The sequence below is a fragment of the Apium graveolens genome, chromosome 9 (assembly GCF_009905375.1).
Source record: "Apium graveolens cultivar Ventura chromosome 9, ASM990537v1, whole genome shotgun sequence".
In the NCBI taxonomy this organism is placed as follows: domain Eukaryota; kingdom Viridiplantae; phylum Streptophyta; class Magnoliopsida; order Apiales; family Apiaceae; genus Apium; species Apium graveolens.
Genome location: NC_133655.1, coordinates 14,791,658 through 14,806,279, shown reverse-complemented (window position 1 = coordinate 14,806,279; position 14,622 = coordinate 14,791,658).

The window sequence follows — 14,622 nt, the reverse complement described above, 5'->3', positions numbered from 1 at the left end:
ATGTATCTTTATCAATTGTAATAATGGCAAAGAAATGTAAATTTATTCAGAAACCCTTTTAAGGTGTAATGGCATATAATTTTGGAATAAAATGACTCGTGTTATTTTTGGATATTCATCTCTGAGACTATAACTTGTGGTGTTTGTGTTTATTGTGGGGTCACAGTACAGAGTAGTTGATTGTTTATTAAGATTAGGTGTTATTAAGGGAAATGGAACTCGTGACAACCCGGATCCCCGACCCCGGATTTGGGGTTGTTACAACTTTGAACTGATGGTTCTTGTGGAGTCTGAGAAATGTGAGCCGCTTCAGCAATGCTTGGTGAAAGTTCTTGTGTGGTCTTCTAAAAAATAGGATCATTTATTGTAATATCTGAGATATATCGTGTAGTTATTTTTGCTAATAAATAAATATTATGCATGTTTCGTGTTTATTCTGTGAAGTATTTGTTAAGTGGTATATGTGTTTGGATGTTTAAAAATAATATAAATTGAGTATTTTAATTTTTATATGCCCAAAATAAAATATAGATAATTGTCAAATCTTCTTATTTATTTTTATGTTGATTTATGATTTTATAGGAAATATATAGATTTTATAAATTCTTTTTCCGAGTATTTATAAACTATTTTATACAATCGAGAACCAACCGACGTCACCCGTTTTTATGTTTTTATAACCCAAAACTCTTCCGAGAACTCCTTTCTAACCTAATTGCAATATTCCGAGCATTTTCCATGTTTCGACTTTTTCGATCTGGTGTGCGGTTTGTCCTGCGCGGGACCCGGCACAATATTTTCGATATATTATTCGTTTCGGTAAATCAATAAAACTCGTATTTTGGATAAACGGGATCTTTTTATTAAACTATTATAATTATCACCTCGTAATACGTGTAACTCGGCACTGAGACCAAGACCGCAGTACAAATTGTACTGATTTGGATAATTATCCCGAAAACCGGTACCGTTTGGATCTGTTTTTATAAATAAACGTACCATTATATATCCGGAATGATCCAACGAGATATTAATTTTCGGTAATTATAAATAGCCTTTACCATATTTTATTTCGTACCGAAAATCATTTGCAAACAGTAATTATAGAATTTTCCAGAGAAAAACCCTAATTTCATAAAACCTTCTGAGAATCAAACTATAGTTTTAAGGTGTTATTGAAATCCGTTTGGAAAGCTCTGGTAACCAAAACGAAGGATTTGGAGTGTACTTTCAGATTCCAGAACTTGTTTCACTCCAGAATCAAAGGTTTATTTTCTGTAATTTTATTTATTTTTGAATTATTTTGATTAAAATATAAATTTTTGTTCGGATGATTGTTTGAATGATTTGATGTTTGCATGTTGTAGAGCTTGTTTTCCTGATGATTTTGATATGTCATATGACTGATTTGGAGTTCAATAACATGTTCAAAATTGAGTTTAATTTTCGAATTTTAAAATTAGGGATTATAACCCGTATGAATGTTCTTAATTGAAATTTAGGGCTTTTTGTTCTAGGGGTTATTAGATGTTGAAATATAGTGGGTTTTGTTTCTCATGAAATTTGCAATCGATAGGTGTATAGCTCATTAACAGACGATTCATGGTTTGAACGGAGTTATGTTTTGAAGTTTACGTCGGGTCACCGGAAACCGGTGAGTTTCTTGAGCTTTTTCCGGCCAATTCTGGAAAGGGTTGTGTGTTTTGATTGCATATACAAGTTGCTGGTAGCCTGTAGTTTAATTCTGGACAGTTTGGTGGCCTGAGGTGGCCGGAATCGTGTTCTCCGGCCACACTCCGGCGAGTCGACGGCAGGGGTTTGCAAAATTATAAACAGACCCCCGAACTTTTGAAGATGATGAAGTTCAGTCCCTGAACTTTCTAGAACTTGCAAATTTAGGATTCCTGTTTATAAATTATTTAAAAATCATATTTCCTATTTATTTTAATTATGAAAATTCATTTTTAGTGTTACACCCGACATTTCTGTGTAATATTAATTGTAAATTTGGTGTAATTATAAAGCCGAATGCCAATATATTCAACTATTGTATGCTTGTGTGAATGAGAATTTCTGCGTCTTAAATTTTTGATATGTGGTATATGATTTTTTCAAATCAAAAGTTTATTTATTTCTTTCATTTTTTGATTTATAAGGAATATTTTAAACCTTGAATAAATTTCTTTTTAAAAATTATTTTGCTCACAAATTTCAAAAGTAGTTTTATAAAATTTCCAAAAATCCAAGCTATTTTATGGTATAAATTTTATAATTTTTGAACTTGTGTTTTATTTTATAAAATTAAATCTTTATAAGTATTAATTGTCATAATTAGCAAATTACATAGTTATCCTTGCATGCAAATCCTTTCTATTCAATCCAAAAGGGCTAAAGAGTCAATAACCACCCCACTAACTCTTATTTTCTAGCCAAATACCTTCTTTATCCTTGCATGCAAATTGAAGCAAGTACAAGTGAAAGGGTAATCATGTCAATTCCTATTTCCACTCACATTTGTCAACCCAAAACCCATAAAACAAGTAAAGACATGATTATTTCACACATCACTCACCACCACACTCATTCTTCTCTCCCTCCTCTATCTCACTCTCGGCTACCCCTTCCTTCACTCTCGGCTTTTAGCCGAAACCACCCCCTCCCCATTTTTCTTCATTCCTCAACCAAGCTTCCACCCTCTATACAAGTAAATGTTACTTCCCATACCATGATCACTCATATTTCAAAGAGTTTTGAGAAGAAAGTTTTAGTTTTAAGGTTGCATGTAAAGGTTTTAGTTGAAACTCAAAGTACAACCTTGATTCTTGTGAGTTTAGGGTTGTTTTTAAGAGGACTACAAGGAATGGAGAAGTGCCAAGTCTTGAGAAGGAAACTCTTGATGATTAAATGGCCATTCCCTTCCATTTCATTCGGCCATGACCATAGGGGAGCCGAATGAATGGTCCTTAAGACTATTCTTGTTGCTTTGTTCAATTTTTACATGTTTATGTAATAATGGCTTGAATTTTTTTGGTGAAAATTTGATGAAACTCCTTGCATGCTAAGTGATCATCTATATATAGCTCATTCTAGGCTTGCATGTAAATTTCTTGGTAAAACATATTTAGAAAACATGTTGTTTGGCTTGCAAAACTCGAGGACATGCATGCATGTGAATTTCTATTAGAATGTTATAAGATTTTGATCATTTGGAAAGATTTTGTTAGTAAGCTTTAATTTCAGTAGGATTAAGGTGTTAATATTGATTAATGCTCCTTGATGCATGGTAATAATTCGTGGGTATCTTTTATAAAAATGCATATCTTGTTGTTTCAAAAACTTGATGATTTGTGAGTTGGGAAGTGTAGTTTCTTTTGTATTGCCATAATTGTACCATAGGTAAAGGATGATCTCCACCAAAGTTATTTTGAGAATAAGGGAGTTAGTTCAGTAGATCACCATGTTTAAGTCTTGGTTTGGGTATTGAGTTGTTGGTAGTTGAGTTTGTCAAGTCAAAACCTTGGAGAAAGGAGAGTTATCGTTTCTGCAAAAAAACAGTTTAGTACCCTGAGGTTTAGAGTGAGTTTTGACCATGTCATTGATGTCCACTTTGAGGCCCAAGCCACCATAAGTTAGTATTGGGAGTATATAAAAGGTTTAGGTGTTGGTTGGAGGTTTGCATGTCATTTGGTTAGGTGTACAAGTAGAATAACAAAATCTGTTCAGCAGGGGACAATTTTGTTGCAACTTAGAAATAGGGAGATTTGACCATGTCATGGGTAGGCCCTCATTAGCCCCTGTTGGGCCTTAGTTAGAGGGAGTGTCAGGGAAGTTTTTCCAACCATAGTTCATAGGATATGAGTTAGAACCATGTATCACAAGTTAATTCAAGTCAGGGCATTTTCTGCTCAGAAAAACAGGGGAACCTTGGACTTTTAGCTTAGGCCCAAGAAGGCCCAAGCCAGGCCCTTGAGCCACATCAAGTTTTTGAGCTGACCTTAGGTCAGGAGAGTCTTGTGTAAAAGTTTTGAAGGAAAACTTGTAGTTTAAGAGTGTCTAATGCACTCAAGAAACCATAGTTGTCATTCTGAAATTTGCACCAGTGAGCACTTTCACTTATCACATAGTTTTAGAACACTTAGGAGTGAGATTTAGGTTGACCACCATAGTTGTAAGATAGTATAAGGTCAGTAGAGCAAAAGGCACAAGTGAGGGTCAATAGGTTTTGGATAGTTTAGTAAAGGCACATCGAGTTAGGAAGCCAAAATTTGAAGACTTTGTCTAGTTTAGCGACCAAGTGACTTAAGTTGTGAGTCGAGATCATCCAAGCCTAGTGTTGAATTATGGTGTATATGGTATTATTTGGTATTAATATATGATATGTGATTATGTGGTTATGTGTGTTCAATTGTAATTTAAAGGTGAATATAAAATTAAGTGCATATAGGCCTAAGTGCCATCCGTGTTTAATTTCGGGTTGTAAATAGGTTTAGTTGGTGAGAGTATATTATAACGAAGATTATTATTATTTATGTAGGATCTCGAGACGAGGGAAAACTTTCCATAAAGGTCAAGTGAAGCTCCAGTTGCTCCTACCAGTCAGACCAGACCAGCCTTTCTCAAGGCAAGTGATTCAACTTGTCCTTCGTATTTACTGCTAATAGTTCATACATTGCTGCAACTATCCTGTGTCATTTGATATATTAAATCAAGCGTATCTTATGTTTACCTTTGAATTATATAGAGATTCCATGAACCCTCGAGTACGTATTGCAAAGTAGTCTTATCATGATAGTATATTAAAGTAATTCGAATGCCATGATAAAAGAAAAGGGCAGTTATAACTCTTGGTTGATTCTCTTGATTAACATGCTGATGATTCCTAAATATTGATATCTCATCCTGATACTTGAACCCCTATGGAACCTTACCTTGAACCCTGAAAGTCAGATACTTATCAAAGTAATTCCTCATTGATTGATACCCCTCTTTCTTATCCTAAAGCTTGACAATTCTGATATATCCTGAGCTAAAAAATCATTTCTTCATACCTTAACACCCTTAGTATTCATGAAGCTTACCTCCTTGATGATCCAACACTTGAACCTTGATGAGAAACCATTGCTTTAAGCCCAATTTGGCATTTCCCTTCATGATATCCAATAGCCTCACTAAATTCCCTTGTCCAAACTTTGAAATATGAAAACCATTCAGTTACCCTAATAGAGTATAGTTTTGTGATTCATGGCTCTGAGAGTTAGTACCATTTCCCCGTGTTTCGAGTTGATCTATAATCCCTTGATAAAGATGTTTACTGTAAAAAGAGATTTTGTTATAATTCGGCATCAGTTTTTGAAATAAATAAAATGTGGGTTTTCAGTCCCAAAGGGGATAAATGTTTTCTTTGAATAGTGGATCTGGACTGAGACGCGAGTCCTTTCCACACTTATATTAGGCTTAAAAGTTGCCTAGGGATTCCCATTAATGTTTTAGAACTCAGCGAGGTTCGGGATTACTTCGCGGCTGATCACCGGCTGTAATCCGTAGCGTCATAAAATGATTTTGATTAACCGGTATGATTTTGAAATTGTTTTGATACAAACAAAATGATGCCATCGCCCAAAGTTTTATCTCTCATTATCAGTGGTTATGTCTTTCCATTATCATTCATTAATGTATATCTCGATTTATGTTTTGTATCATATTGTTTAACACTTGTTGGGCATTTGGCTCACTCCTTGCTTTACCCTGATATTACAGCTAGCAGCTATGGTTAGATTCAAGCAGACTGCCCGTAAGACTTGTGATGCAGATGCTTATGTTCGAGCTCAGGTAGAATAAGTGATAGTAGTTTGTGTGAGGACTCGGCATTTAAAATCAGATGTAATAGTTGGTAGTGTTGGGCTGTTCCAAACCCTAAACTATAAGATCTTGTATTTGGTTTTGTTATTTCTTTTAAAATGTTGTAATAGCTATATTTAATCTGCTATTTAAGTTGGGGTGTGACAGTTCTATAATCCCTTGATAAAGATGTTTACTGTAAAAAGAGATTTTGTTATAATTCGGCATTAGTTTTTGAAATAAATAAAATGTGGGTTTTCAGTCCCAAAGGGGGATAAATGTTTTCTTTGAATAGTGGATCTGGACTGAGATGCGAGTCCTTTCCACACTTATATTAGGCTTAAAAGTTGCCTAGGGATTTCCATTAATGTTTTAGAACCCAGCGAGGTTCGGGATTACTTCGCGGCTGATCACCGGCTGTAATCCGTAGCGTCATAAAATGATTTTGATTAAACGGTATGATTTTGAAATTGTTTTAATATAAACAAAATGATGCCATCACCCAAAGTTTTATCTCTCATTATCAGTGGTTATGTCTTTCCATTGTCATTCCTTAATGTATATCTCGATTTATGTTTTGTATCATATTGTTTAGCACTTGTTGAGTATTTGGCTCACTCCTTGCTTTACCCTGATATTACAGCTAGCAGCTATGGTTAGATTCAAGCAGACTACCCGTAAGACCTGTGATGCAGATGCTTATGTTCGAGCTCAGGTAGAATAAGTGATAGTAGTTTGTGTGAGGACTCGGTATTTAAAATCAGATGTAATAGTTGGTAGTGTTGGGCTGTTCCAAACCCTAAACTGTAAGATCTTGGATTTGGTTATGTTGTTTCTTTTGAAATATTGTAATAGCTATATTTAATCTGTTGTTTAAGTTGGGGTGTGATAGGTTTTGGTATCAGAGCTACGGTTTAGAGTCCCTGGACAACCCAAATAGGTTCTAGGATATGTGTGTAGGTTATAGATATTATGCGAGAGAGTAGGTTAAGTAAATTTATTATTAATACTCCTCTTATTGGTTGTCAGCAAAGGGCGCATTCCTCGTCATCCTCTGGGTCGGACGACACTATTGCTTTCACTGTGTATGCTGAGTTGAGGCGCGAGTTCGACATGCTTCAGGGCAAGTACGACCGACTGATAGACCAACTGAAGAACGTGTATCCGTACAGCCGAAACTACGAAGGGAAGCCCAAGGAGCAGATGACTGCGAGACTTGAGACCTTGGTTCAGTACGTCAACACTAAGCTTGAGAAGATGCCAGTGCACCGGGACCGTACCAGCCAGTATGTCATTCAGATGGTGGCGGATGAGCTCCAAAGCATTGTGAAGATGCTTCGAGAGGAAAAGACTACCAAGCCCCGTTCAGATGGAGTGGAGCCTTAGTTCTTTCCATTTACCTTTCATGTTGTTGTACTATCATACTCTGTGGAATCCCCAGTTATTTCCGTTGTTTCCTTTAAATAAGCCTGTTATTCCTAGAATCAGACTTTGTCCTAATCCTATGTATTGTGACCTTAAAATTTCAATAATTATGTTCTATTGTTCCATTTGCTCTCAACTGTTATTTTACGTTTTTATATGCATCACCATATCTGCTTAATTTGAAACTTGACCTCATATGTAGATAAGAATGCCATGCGATACCCTCGAATTGTTCATATCTGTTTTAACATAACTCTTATTTCAGGATCATGCCTCCCAAAAAGAAGAACCCAACAACCACATCCACCACAGACCCAAATATTCTTCGACTACTGGAAACTTTGCAACAGCAAACCAATGCTATAGCTCAACAACAACTAACTCTTCAACAACGAATTGAAAACCAAGATAACCGTGAACCACACCAACCACCTGAACCACCAATACCACCTAGACAAATTGTCACTTTCAAGGCTTTTCAGAATGTGAAACCACCTGCATTTCATGATACCACTGATCTAGTAATAGCTAACACATGGATCAAGGAGATGGAAAGGGCTTTTGAGTTGGTACAGTTAGGAGACGATCAGAAGACGCCGTATGCTACTTATTTCTTGAAGGGTGAAGTCATCTATTGGTGGGAATTAGTAAAAGCTATGGAAGTCACTCAGCAAGTTTCTTGGGAGAGATTTAAGAAGTTATTTCTGGACAAGTATTACCCTAAGTACATGCAGAATCAGATGGAGCTTAAATTTTTGGAGCTGAAGCAAGGGAACATGACTGTATTGGAGTATGAGAAGAAGTTCACAGAGTTGTCAAGGTTTGTGACAAAGTATACCAGTACTGAGGAGGAAAAAGCGAAGAGATTTCAGCAAGGATTGGAGCCTTGGATCAGAGATAGAGTGGCTATGTTTGAGCTTGATACTTATGCGGGAGTAGTACAGAAAGCTGCTCTGATTGAGAATAATGGGATGTTGTCAAGGAAGGAGAGGGATAACAAGAAGAGGAAGGTTCCATTTTATGGAGAAAAGTCTGAAGCGAGAAGTTCACAAGATCGGAATGTAAAGAGGATCGGATTCCAGAAGGGTGGAAATTTTCAAAAGAAGGGAAATTTGGGTAAAAGGCAAGAATCAAAGGGGAGCAGTCAGGCAAGCCAAGGGCAAGTCGGAGAAAATAAGTTCCCGAGACCGGAATGCAAGCACTGTGGAAGAAGGCACCCTGGATTATGTAATAAGCTGAGCATGACATGCTATAGGTGCAATCAGAAGGGACATTTGGCGAATAAGTGCAAGATGCCGAAGCCAGGAGTTACGTGTTACAAGTGTGGGAAGACTGGACACATAGCTAAGGAGTGCAAGGCAACCGGACCAGTCAAAGCTTTAATGAACATGGCAAGTACCAATGCGAGCGTGCCAGCCGAGGTATTGGCATTACCTCCACCATCTACACCAACCCCGCAAGCAACAACAAGGACATTTGATTTGAAGATGAAGGATGCTGTTTAGAATTCTGAGGTGATAGCAGGTGCACTTTTACTCAATAATGTCAAAGCTAAAGTATTGATTGATTCGGGAGCAACAAGATCTTTCATATCAGAATCTTTTGTTGATAATCTTCAATGTGATAAAATGATTATGAGTGAGGTAGTAAATGTGGTAATTGCAAACCAAGAGAAGATTCCTGTGAATCAATTTTGTCCAAAGTGTGAGATTGATATTTCGGGGTATAAGTTTTCAGCCGAGTTGATACTCTTCAAGTTGGGAGAGTTTGACATAATTTTAGGCATGGATTGGTTAGGAGAAAATAGCGCTCAGATTAATTGTAAGACCAAGAAAGTGTATTTAAAGACGAAGAGTGGAGAGAAGGTAGTATTCAAGGGGCAAAGGCAAGAGCAACTATTTCTTACAATCGTTCAGGCTAAGAAGCTACTTAGAAAAGGTTGTGAGTCGTTCCTAGCTTATGTAGTGGATTCAGAAAAAGGCAGTCCTAGCATAGAAGATATTCCTGTAGTTAACGAGTTTCCCGATGTGTTTCCCGACGAGCTACCAGGCTTACCACCAGATCGACAAATCGAGTTCGAGATCAACCTTGCTCCAGGCACGGAACCAGTTTCAAAGGCCCCATATAGGATGGCACCAGCAGAAATGAAAGAGTTGGCGAGCCAGCTACAAGAATTGTTGGATAAGGGAGTGATACGGCCAAGTACGTCTCCATGGGGAGCACCTGTTCTGTTTGTCAAGAAGAAAGATGGGAGCATGCGATTATGCATAGATTATCGAGAGTTAAATAAGGTAACGACCAAGAACCGCTACCCGCTACCAAGAATAGATGACCTTTTTGACCAGCTGAAGGGAGCAAAATGATATTCAAAGATCGATTTGAGATCGGGATACCATCAATTAAAGATCAAAGAAGAAGATATTCCCAAGACCGCATTCAGGACCAGATATGGGCATTATGAATTCTTAGTAATGCTGTTTGGACTGACCAACGCCCCGGCCGCATTTATGGATCTGATGAATCGAGTATTTAAGAAGTATTTGGACAAATTTGTCGTGGTATTCATTGATGACATCCTTATTTATTCTAAGTCGGAAGAAGAACATAAGCAGCACCTCTGGATAACATTGGAAATACTTCGTCAAGAGAAGTTGTACGCCAAGTTTACCAAATGTGAGTTCTGGTTAAAGGAAGTTCAATTTTTGGGGCATGTCATTGGAAATGAAGGAGTTAAAGTGGATCTGGAAAAGATTGAGGCAGTTATGAGTTGGGAGAGGCCAAAGACTCCTACGGAAGTGCGAAGTTTTCTAGGGTGTGCAGGATACTATAGAAGGTTCGTCAAGGATTTTTCGAAAATCGCCATGCCATTGACCAAGTTAACCAGAAAGAATCAAAAGTTTGAATGGAGTGCAGAATGTGAGGATAGTTTTCAAAAGTTGAAACAGAGATTGGTAACAGCTCCGGTGTTAGTGCTACCAGATGATCAAGGAAACTTTGTAATATTCAGCGACGCTTCACATAAGGGATTGGGTTGTGTGTTAATGCAACACAGTAAGGTGATCGCATATGCGTCAAGACAGTTGAAACCACATGAGTTAAAGTACCGGACGCATGACTTAGAACTAGCCGCCATAGTGTTCGCACTTAAGATTTGGAGACATTACCTCTACGGAGAGAAGTGTGAAATCTACACGGATCACAAGAGTTTAAAGTACATTTTCACCCAGAAGGAGCTCAATATGAGGCAGAGGAGATGGCTGGAATTGATCAAGGACTATGACTGCTCGATAAATTACCATCCTGGAAAGGCGAATCTTGTGGCCGATGCTCTAAGTAGGAAAGAGAGACTGAATAAGATGACATCACCAAAGGAATTATCTGAAGAAATCAAGAGATTTGAACTGGAACTTTGTGATTGTGGAAAAGTTGAGGAAGTTTGTCGCGCAATGACTTTTCAGCCAAAACTAGTGGAAAATATAAAGAAATGTCAAGAAGAAGTAATGGAGAAAGAGAAGAATCAGTTATCTGGAGAGGAGATTAATACTCAAAGGGATGAGCAAGGGATACTAAGGTTTTCTTCCAGAATATGGATTCCTCATGTACCTGAATTAAAGAATGAGATCCTCCATGAAGCCCACAATTCGAAATTTTCAATCCACCCGGGAAGTACCAAGATGTATCGAGACTTAAAGAAGAACTTTTGGTGGCCAAATATGAAGCGAGACGTGGCATAATGGGTTGCGAAGTGTTATACTTGTCAGAAAGTGAAGGCAGAACATCAACGACCAAGCGGATTAATTCAGCCCCTGAAGATTCCAGAATGGAAATGGGAAAATATCGCTATGGACTTTATAGTAGGACTACCGCGAACGAAATCCGGGCATGACGCAATATGGGTTATAATTGATCGTCTTACGAAGTCAGCGCATTTCCTTCCAATTAACGAGAAGTCATCACTGGACAAGTTGGTTCAACTGTATGTGCGCGAAATCGTACTAAGGCATGGAGTACATGTATCAATAGTTTCAGACAGAGATCCCCGATTTAACTCGAGATTTTGGAAGCAATTTCAGGAATGTCTGGGCACAAAGTTGAATATGAGCACGGCGTACCACCCGCAGACTGATGGCTAGAGTGAAAGGACAATCCAAATAATTGAAGACATGTTGCGCAGTTGTGCAATTGATTTTGCAGGAAGTTGGGACGACCATTTGCCATTGATTGAATTCTCTTACAACAATAGCTATCAATCCAGTATCGGCATGCCACCATACGAAGCTTTGTACGGGCGAAAATGTAGATCACCAACAAGTTGGGACGAAGTAGGAGAAGGAAAGATTCTCGGCTCGGAATTGGTACAACAGTTGCATGACTCGGTCAAGTTAATTCAGAAAAGGTTGCTTGCTGCTCAAGATAGACAGATGAAGTATGTGGATCCAGCGCGTAAGGATGTTCGATTCCAAATTGGCGAAGCTGTTTTGTTAAAGGTGTCACCTAGAAAAGGGTTGATGAGATTTGGCAAGAAAGGGAAGTTAGCACCTAGATATATAGGTCCTTTTGAAATATTGAGTCAAGTGGGAAAGGTGGCCTACGAGTTGGCCTTACCACCTCAGTATCAGCATGTGCATAATGTGTTCCATGTGTCATTGCTTAAGAAGTATAATCCTGACGCTAGCCATATAATAGAATATGAACCTGTAGAAATTCAGGCAGACCTGTCATTTGTGGAGCAACCGGTTAAAATACTCGACTGGCAAGAGAAGAGCCTTAGAAATAAGTTAGTAAAGTTAGTAAAAGTGCTTTGGAGGAACCCTAAGGTCGAAGAATTGACTTGGGAGTTAGAATCTGATATGCGTTCCCGGTATTCTCATATGTTCTCTTAGATTCTGGGGACAGAATCCCTTAAGGGGGAGAGGATGTTACACCCGACATTTCTGTGTAATATTAATTGTAAATTTGGTGTAATTATAAAGCCGAATGCCAATATATTCAACTATTGTATGCTTGTGTGAATGAGAATTTCTGCGTCTTAAATTTTCGATATGTGGTATATGATTTTTTCAAATCAAAAGTTTATTTATTTCTTTCATTTTTTGATTTATAAGGAATATTTTAAACCTTGAATAAATTTCTTTTTAAAAGTTATTTTGCTCACAAATTTTAAAGTAGTTTTATAAAATTTCCAAAAATCCAAGCTATTTTATGGTATAAATTTTATAATTTTTGAACTTGTGTTTTATTTTATAAAATTAAATCTTTATAAGTATTAATTGTCATAATTAGCAAATTACATAGTTATCCTTGCATGCAAATCCTTTCTATTCAATCCAAAAGGGCTAAAGAGTCAATAACCACCCCCACTAACTCTTATTTTCTAGCCAAATATCTTCTTTACCCTTGCATGCAAATTGAACCAAGTACAAGTGGAAGGGTAATCATGTCAATTCCTATTTCCACTCACATTTGTCAACACAAAAACCATAAAACAAGTAAAGACATGATCATTTCACACATCACTCACCACCACACTCATTCTTCTCTCCCGCCTCTCTCTCACTCTCGGCTACCCCCTCCTTCACTCTCGGTTACCCCCTCCTTCACTCTCGGCTTTTAGCCGAAACCACCCCCTCCCCATTTTTCTTCATTCCTCAACCAAGCTTCCACCCTCTATACAAGTAAATGTTACTTCCCATACCATGATCACTCATATTTCAAAGAGTTTTGAGTAGAAAGTTTAAGTTTTAAGGTTGCATGTAAAGGTTTTAGTTGAAACTCAAAGTACAACCTTGATTCTTGTGAGTTTAGGGTTGTTTTTGAGAGGACTACAAGGAATGGAGAAGTGCCAAGTCTTGAGAAGGAAACTCTTGATGATTAAATGGCCATTCCCTTCCATTTCATTCGTCCATGACCATAGGGGAGCCGAATGAATGGTCCTTAAGATTATTCTTGTTGCTTTGTTCAATTTTTGCATGTTTATGTAATAATGGCTTGAATTTTTTTGGTGAAAATTTGATGAAACTCCTTGCATGCTAAGTGATCATCTAGATATAGCTCATGCTAGGCTTGCATATAAATTTCTTGGTAAAACATATTTAGAAAACATGTTGTTTGGCTTGCAAAACTCGAGGACATGCATGCATGTGAATTTCTCTTAGAATGTTATAAGATTTTGATCATTTGGAAAGATTTTGTTAGTAAGCATTAATTTCAGTAGGATTAAGGTGTTAATATTGATTAATGCTCCTTGATGCATGGTAATAATTTGTGGTTATCTTTTATAAAAATGCATATCTTGTTGTTTCAAAAACTTGATGATTTGTGAGTTGGGAAGTGTAGTTTCTTTTGTTTTGCCATAATTGTACCATAGGTAAAGGATGATCTCCACCAAAGTTATTTTGAGAATAAGGGAGTTAGTTCAGTAGATCACCATGTTTAAGTCTTGGTTTGGGTATTGAGTTGTTGGTAGTTGAGTTTGTCAAGTCAAAACCTTGGAGAAAGGAGAGTTATCGTTTCTGCAGAAAATCAGTTTAGTACCCTGAGGTTTAGAGTGAGTTTTGACCATGTCATTGATGTGCACTTTGAGGCCCAAGCCACCAGAAGTTAGTATTGGGAGTATATAAAAGGTTTTAGGTGTTTGTTGGAGGTTTGCATGTCATTTGGTTAGGTGCACAAGTAGAATAACAAAATCTGTCCAGCAGGGGACAGTTTTGTTGTAACTTAGAAATAGGGAGATTTGACCATGTCATGGGTAGGCCCTCATTAGGCCCTATTGGGCCTTAGTTAGAGGGAGTGTCAGGGAAGTTTTTCCAACCATAGTTCATAGGATATGAGTTAGAACCATGTGTCACAAGTTAATTCAAGTTAGGGCATTTTCTGCCCAGAAAAACAGGGGAACCTTGGACTTTTAGCTTAGGCCCAAGAAGGCCCAAGCCAGGCCCTTGAGCCACATCAAGTTTTTGAGATGACCTTAGGTCAGGAGAGTCTTGTGTAAAAGTTTTGAAGGAAAACTTGTAGTTTAAGAGTGTCTAATGCACTCAAGAAACCATAGTTGTCATTCTGAAATTTGCACCAGTGAGCACTTTCACTTATCACATAGTTTTAGAACACTTAGGAGTGAGATTTATAGTTGACCACCATAGTTGTAAGATAGTATAAGGTCAGTAGAGCAAAAGGCACAAGTGAGGGTCAATAGGTTTTGGATAGTTTAGTAAAGGCACATCGAGTTAGGAAGCCAAAATTTGAAGACTTTGTCTAGTTTAGCGACCAAGTGACTTAAGTTGTGAGTCGAGATCATCCAAGTCTAGTGTTGCATTATGGTGTATATGGTATTATTTGGTATTAATATATGATATGTGATTA